This window comes from Corvus cornix, chromosome 1 (assembly GCF_000738735.6).
Source record: "Corvus cornix cornix isolate S_Up_H32 chromosome 1, ASM73873v5, whole genome shotgun sequence".
Lineage (NCBI taxonomy): Eukaryota > Metazoa > Chordata > Aves > Passeriformes > Corvidae > Corvus > Corvus cornix.
This window is the reverse complement of record NC_046332.1, coordinates 55,226,256-55,234,389: the sequence shown is the minus strand read 5'-3', so window position 1 is coordinate 55,234,389 and position 8,134 is coordinate 55,226,256. Positions and strand designations below refer to the sequence as shown.

Here is an 8,134-nt window from a genome sequence, read left to right as displayed (position 1 = left end):
GGGGGCCTGCGGGCGCCGCGGGGTTGCAAAATGTTAAATATGTAAACATTTTCTTAAGGAAGGTTGCTCTGTGATGCTTGATCTTTATATACTTTGAAGCCTAATCAGAAAAGGAGATTTAATCTGTGAAACAGCAGCGAACGAACTCTAATTGATGGTCATGTGTTACGAAGACTTAATTGCTTGACGGTAGAATTGCCTTGATAAATTTTAGGGTTCGACATGCTTTAGTGGTCTCAGACCTAGGGAGGGGTTAGCAAAGCTTGGGTGAAGAACCTTCACCCAAGAAGGGGAGAGTGATGTGCTGCTGATAGTGGGCACAAAGAATGCAGAATTCATGGGCCGCAAGGACATTTGGCAGAACTCCTAGGGCAGGGAAGAAAATAACCAAGAAAACTCATTAACTGTGCTGAAATCAGCTCTAATTGGGTAGAAGATAATTCTGATGGGGAGATTGTGACCATCAACTCGCAACCCACTGACTCAAGAAAACCCACTGACTCAAGAGAAAAACTAAGCGTACAGGCTAATTAGCAGGAGAAGCGAGACAATCACTACGCAATAGAAGACAGAACACTAAACAATAAGAGAACTAGGTAACTTGTAGCCAATGAACACGGATGCCTTTGTTAACTAAAATGTATAAATAGTGAAGAGTTTTGGTAGTCATCATGCTGGCCTTGAGGATTCCCTGCCCAGCACCCCTTTTTGCATAGAACTGTAAATAAATGCCTGGACTTTGTGTGTGGATTGGCCTCTTGCACACGGTGTAAAAGAACCTATTTTGGGACAACAGTGGTGCTGCTCCCACCTCAGCGCTTTGGACCAGAAGTGAAGTGGGGGCAGCTGTGCCCTGGGCACCTCCAAACCCCCATGCTGCAGAGGTGGCCCTCCTGGCTCAGAAGAAAAAAATCTGGAGCAGTAAAAAATGAAGAATGAAATAGAAAGTGAATCCAGGGAATCCAATAATAGTGAACTATTCAAAGCAGCATTTCTGTTCATGTCATTGTCCCTCAACCACTTCAAGGCGGAAGAAAGTTGCTGAAGTGGCCTGAGCTGGGACCACTGCATCATTGCATTCCAAATGTTTTACCTCCCCTCAGGATTTCAGAGTTCTTCATGGCAGCTGCTGCCAGACAGACTGCTGATTTTATAATAAACCTGAATTCTAGTGGAGGTGTTTGACACCTCACCTGCAAGATCATAAAGTAAAGAAGATACTTGGCAGTGTTTCAATTTTATTCATAACCCAAATTATCCCACTTTGTGCTGTTCTTTTATTATTTATTTCTTTCTTTATTAATTTGCAGTTAAACATGCCGTCAAAAAAATGTCCTCAGCAAAGCTCCCTCCTACTTTGTAGCCTTGTACCATGTACTGCATTGGCAGGGACTGGTTTTGCCTGTAACATTTTGCAGTCTTGACTTTTCCAATGCGACAGTAATTCCTTTTCTATTTTTGATCCCTAATTCTAGCAACGCACAGTACTGACAATTTTGTCCCCCCGTTACCTTCTATTTGGACTGCAGCTGCTGGACCCTGGACCTGGGCCTTGCATCCTGTCTTCCAGAGCAGCTTTCCTATCCTGCCTCTGTACTTGGATGTAGTTGGTACAAATGGTCTGTCTCTGAGCTGTTTAAATTTCCTTGTCTCAACTTCTCTTTTTCAAGCTGTGTTTAAGTTGCCATTAATCAAATTAAATTGTGTTTCTTCACTAGTATTTCTCAAGTACTCTTCAGGCAGTTCCTTCCATCTCTATGTGTGCATTTTGTAGCTCTCTTAAATGTCTCTCACTAGCAAGATAGTTATTTATTTGAGCTGAACTGTATCCAGTCTGTTTTCTCTCTTATGTATATACACAGTTGTTGTTACACACAGCTCATTTTCTCTGGTATCTGCAATTGTTTTTATCTATTTATCTATTGTCAGTATGAAACCACTCAGGCAGTGATACTGATAAGATTTTGATGTGTTCCTGCTCTTCCTATCCAAGTCCATTTGATAACCTCTGCCCTATTTAACTCCCATTTCAGAGTGATATATTTAGAAGGATTCACCTAAGAGCCTGCTGATGAGTTTCCCTGGCATCCTCACATCTCCATGATGTCAAGATGTAAGCATTATTTTTATGTCTTTTCAATCAAAAAAGACTTAACATAAATGCATGGGTAAATGATGTGAGGGCTATGTTTCAGCCCTCCAGAGAGCTGTTTTCATGGCACAGAGCTGACACACCAGGGTAGAGTTAAGAACAGTGTAAGGCAGAGGGAGCCAAGCTAGTGCAGTCTCTTCTGTGCTGTGGTATAGATCTTTCTAGTATCTTTGGTTATGCACATTTGTTTAACCTTAATTCCATTTCTGTATCCTTTAAGACAGTGTCTGCAGTTCTCACCTGTGAATCCATTTTGTTAGCGTTCTGCCTATCACTTCAAATTCTCTAAAAAATACCAGATGTGAAGTGGGCTTCCTTTCCTTCATCATTAAAAGGCTTCTCATGTGCTACAGCAGGACAACCAGTAAACGTGAGGATATTAAAAGAAAAGAATGACGTATACTCACTTTGGAAAACCTTTTGGCTTATGTACTCTTGCTTTATATATTACTTTATTGTTGTATTCCAGTATAGCACATGCTATTCCAACATACTTTCTCTGCTTTACAGTCATTTTTTCTCAGCTTTTTCTGTGATCTCATCTTCACTTTGGTTATACAGAGTTCTGAATTTACACTTCACTGTTGACTTTGCCAGGAGATTATTTGTATGCTCTTCTTTTCCATAAAGAACTTCTCCAGTATTCTCTATAGCAATTGTTTATAATTTAGTCTTTTATACTTCTAATGTGATATTTATCTAAACTGTCTTAAAATGTCTTATGGCAGGCTGTCAGTCATTTTCAAGAAACATATATGCTGGCAACAGTATCATCCCTCAGTATATTTCATGCTGGCTGTATTGACACAACCTGTTTCAAGTCTTTAGCTTTTCAAGGGAGAAAGTTTGCACAGGGAAAGGGAGGATTTTCTGCCACTGTATTGTTATTGATTATCTTTATTATTTTTCCTTCCTGCTACATCCATCTATCTTAACTTTTATTCCTAGGTAGAAGTTAGATCTGAATTTCTTTTCTTTCTTTCTTATACACCCTCACTTAATCTGTGTACATTGAGGATTTTTTCTGCTTTGCTCCATTTGTTGATTTCATTATTTCCTTTTTGCTCATTAGGGAATTAACGTGTCATTTGAGTCCCTAGGTCTTTTCAGGGACACAGCATTGTCCTTTTGTCTTGCTTGCACTGTAATCCAAGTGACAGAGCTCCCATGGCTCCTCTTTCACTTGGCTTTATCTTGGATTGGTGCTTCTGCAGCACTGCCCTGGTGGTCAGGAATGGCCTCAATAACTCTGAGCTGCTGTGAGGCTGAGCATGTTCATAAATCTTCTTTGCAGAGAGGCTGTGGAAAATATATACACATATATATATTCTGCAGTTGCAGAAACAAATAACTTGTGATAAGAAAATAAAAAAAGTAATGTTTTTTGAAAAATTCTTTGTCCCTGGAGCAGTTAAAGCACTTAAAACTTTTCCAAGGGAAAAAAACCCAATCATCCTTCTTTTATTAGAATAATGTAAGAAATATTAATAATACTTTCCTATCACGTCAGAAAAATGGAAAATTAAGCACATTACAACTGATGTTAAATCTAGTGAGGAATATGCTCCTGATAATTCTGATGGAAAGTATTTTCCTCTTAATGTGTTACAATTAAAAACGAAGCAGTCTTGTTTTTTCATAGTAAATTAACTGCACATATTTGTGTTATGTCTTTGTTTTCTATTTCTTTCTAGTACAGATTAATTTTGAACTTATGAAGAGTCTGCTTGTTTGAGAAATTTTTCCACATACATGTACTTACTGAGCCCTTGAGGCTGGTATTTTGAATTCAGATATTCAAGTAAACTTAGATGTATAATTGCAGCTAAGGAAAGATATTGGCTGACAGAAATGTAACGGTGAAGATCTGATTTAGCAAATGCCAAAGGACAAATTTAAATTCAATTTAAGCCAATAAATAGTATAGTAGAACATTAGGGTGTATCTTATTAATGGGATCTGCAAGGAGAGGTGGAGGCATAAATGCCATTTGTTTAGGCTTGTGGTTGTCTTTCCAAGGGAGACAGGCTTTTCTTTAGGTCTTTTGGAATAAGTTAAGATCAGCAACACCAACTAGCATTCCTTGATCCCTACATGAGCCTTGAAGTAATACATGTACAGTAGACTTTCTTTCTTGGTCTTGGTGGACAGTTCAGGCCATGGACTTGAAGTCATTTGTCAAAATTAGGGTCAAAGTAGCAGAAAGAATCTTCATGTGTATCATAAATTCTTCCTGTGAGGACTATTTAAATCTGTTACCTATAATGAGGTAAGACAGAGAGTCATGCAAAATTCAAATAAAATATTATTTTAAAGAGCATGGCTTTTAGAAAGGCTGAGGAAAAGGCAGTAATTTATTGCTGTCAAAATGAATATGGTAACATGCCTACATGGCTTTTGGAACAACTGGCATGATCCCCAGGAGAAAGAATATTTTTTCAATAATATCTAAGATTCACATAGGAAGTACAGGCAATGAAAGAGTCGGAAGGTTCCAAACATCTTTTAAGATGAAAAAGTAAAAGTGGGTGCTTATATTTCCCAAAGACAATTGGCAAAAAACTTAATTGATCTGAATTTTAAGAAAAGAACGAATCTTGAATGGAATGAGTTTTCAGTCACTAATATAGGGATTATTTAGCAATAATTAGTGTCTAAAAGTGTCTAAATTAGTGTCTAAAAGATCAAGCAAATGACAGGCAGGTCAGCCTTACCATCATTCCCAGGAAAATAATGGAGCAGATCCTCCTGGAAGCCATTTGCAGGTATAAAAAGAACAAGAAGGTGGTTAGGAATAGCCAACATGGATTTACCAAGAGCACAGCACACCCAACCACTCTAATTACCTTCTGAAGAGAATTCTGCTTCAATGGACAAAGCAGGAGCAGTGGAAGTTGTATACTTTCACAGGAGCTTTGAAAGAACTTCTAATAGTCTCCTTGTCTCCTTTTAACAAGATTGGAGAAATATGAGCTTGATTAGTGGATAATGAGGTGAGTGGAATATTGGCCGGATTGCTGGGCTTGGAGAGTATTGATCAGCAGTCCAGAGTCCAGCTGTCAGAGTGACACCCCTCAGGGATCAATACGAGGGACAGGACTGTTTAGTGTCTTTATTAATGACGTGGGTGATGAGATGGAGTACAGTCTGAGATATGTAGGTAAGAAAAAGCCAGTTTATATTACTCCCTGCAGTAACAAAGATAGAGACAGAAGGCTAATAGATCTTTGTGAAAAGAAGGGACTTCAGTTTAGAAACATATTCTGGAGTTCTGGAAAAAAAAATCTAAGTTGCAATAAGGAAGGGACTATGGATAATAGGGCTCATTGAAAAAAAAGGAAAGAGCTTATTGCCATTGACAGTGACCAGGTCCACAGTGCAAAGCACTGTAGAAAAATCTATTGAAGCAAACCTGCTGACTTGAACTGTTCACTGTCTACAAGACAAAAAGGGGGGAAAAATATTTTCTACACTTTTAATGTGGAGAACAGAAATGTTGACTTCCAGAGTGCAGCCATGATGATTATGCTTCTGTGGAAACTTCATCCTTTGTTTTATGCATAGTTGTAGGCAGCAATTCCAAATATTTTGGTGGAGTAACTGTTGGACTAGTCTGCTTCTGAATCCTGAGATTTTCCACCTTTGTTTGACCCTGAATAGTTCCATTTCTTTCAAAAATTTTCTAAAGTAGGTATCCTGCCTTGGATTAATTTTCAGGTCCTGTGTGCTGCTTCCCAAATGGCTACCATTTTTTTCTCATGGAAAGTATCAAATTTTAGGATATTTATTTAGGACTTTTAGGATAATCTGTCTTTCTTTGGATCATTCAAGGTCTCACAAGTGCTGTACTTCATCTCAGGAAGTGCCTTTATAAACTACTTTTGAAACATATTTTTTCTGGTTTTACAAACCTGAAGTAAGTAAACCTGACTCATTTCAAACACATAAACCTCAATTTCAATAACTGTGCATTGCTAGAAATTTTTTTTTCATGGGTCAATAGGAACTGGAGATTTCCAGATGTGCTTGGAAATCTCTTTGCTTATAGGAAGGGGACCTTCATCCATGTCTTTTAAGTTCTGTGTTCTGTTCCTAGCTCACTCAGTGGCTTCTTTTGCTGATTTTATCTCACTGTACCTCAGTTGCCCATCAGCAAATAAGTCCCCAGCAATAGTTGTCTCTTCCTGAAAACAATTGTAAGAATAAATAAAAGTGAATGTAGTCTGACAGTGATTGCAGTAATCTGTTTAACATGCGTCTTTCCCCACTTTTATCCTTAGATGTAGATCTGCAAGGTGAAACCTCACTTAATATGTCAGAGTGTGCTCCTGTTTCATCAGCCACTGGCTTCTGGGGCAGATCAGAAGATGACACAGCTCAATCTTTTTACCTTCTCCCAGGTGGTTATTCCTCAAAAGACCCATTCAGCAGAGAAGCTGTTTTTCCTCAAGGATCCCCAATGTGACTGATAATACTCCCATTACAGGAGGAAATTTATTTCTTATGCCTATCTCTTGGGGCTTAGCCTTAGCCCCAGAAGCCCCAAGTATTTAATTTTGAAAAGCAAAGTTATGTGTCTACATTACATCTGCTGTTAGTTTTGAATGGAGATACTTTATACTTGTGGGATTTGAAGACTGGGATTTTCTTCAGTAGGCAATTCCAAAGGGTAATTCTTTCCACTTGCTTAAAATACTAATTTTAGGTTGCCTTTCTTTCTCTATTGCTTCTAGGAGCTGGCTCAACTGGCTTAGGCCTGGACATTTAAGTAGGAGTCACCAGCAGTTCCCAGTCTAAATGACTCCATGAAATAATTTTTCAACTTGCACAATTTTTGCTTTTTCTGCAAAGAGACATGGATCAGCCAAACATCTTTGTCATTTCAAATTATTCAGCATCAGAGACTTTACAGAACAAATATGTTGTAAATTTGCTTGGAAACTCAGCAACCATCATTTTAACTACTGATTTCTTTGCTTCCATTTCCTGCGGCAGTTGTGTGGTTGCAGGAATATAATTTTTACTGCTGGGTTCCTGAGAGCTGTGAAGAAGTGTTTAAGGATTCTGAGACTCTCAAGCTCTTCTACTGGTACAGAACACTTATCATATAACAGGAAGAATAAAAGTGAGCTCATAAAATGCTAATATTTTTATTGTCAGTGAATTGTGACCTAAGAATTTGCAAATAAACTCCTTGAGGTTTTTTTATGTCAATTGCAAATGCACTTGCTGAAATATTTACGGAAGAGAAGGTGTCCTACCTCCATGGTGACAACTGATGATACTGACAAGAAACTGTCTTTACTTCTGAGGTTTTTTTAGCCTTTGACAAGGGACTTTGTTGATGCATATACAATGCTGACTCCCTTCAGAGAATACATCCATAAATGAAACTTAGTATCTTCTTTTCCAAATATCTTTGCTTTTATGTCTTGAAGTGCCATATTGATAAACTAAATGTATTATCTTTCAATGATCAGTGCAAATTATGTAGAAACAGGTATTCTGGAAAGGAGTTTTCCAAAGAACATAAGAAATTAAGGTACACTGGAGCCTACCTACAGAGGTCTAGTAGTACTGAGGTAAAACTGAGTGGATTTGCAATTCAGGGATCTTATCTGGTACGTTTCACCCTGTGGTATGTCACATATTTGCAGGTAAAATAATCTGATTGCCTGTGTCTGATAGCTTCTGAAAAATACAGCTTTGTATGCTTTTTTTCTACACATTATAAAGGTTGATGAAATCTTAAGATTGGAGCAAGGTTTTGAAGGGATTACTTATTAACAACTGTACTGCTTTGATATGCATTGCCATTGCAAACAAGAGCTTGTATGCTGCAAGGCCAGTTGGAGGAATAAATTTTGGTTTTAAGACAGAGAAAACGAAAACTATTAAAATCCACTTGGGGTTCTTATTTCAATGTTCTTTGTGAAAGAAAATACTGGCAATAGATGGCACTGTGGTTCTGTGACCCGGGGG

At 38.1% G+C, this 8,134-nt stretch overlaps 1 long non-coding RNA gene across 1 annotated transcript; it reads left to right on the top strand.

Annotated features, from left to right (window-relative positions):
• The first annotated feature begins 33 nt into the window (after positions 1-33).
• On the top strand, positions 34-8,131 carry LOC104689977. Its single transcript, XR_751916.4, has 3 exons — positions 34-1,619; positions 2,034-2,113; positions 6,886-8,131. It is a non-coding gene; the product is annotated as an uncharacterized LOC104689977 (long non-coding RNA).
• The last annotated feature ends 3 nt before the right edge of the window (positions 8,132-8,134 follow it).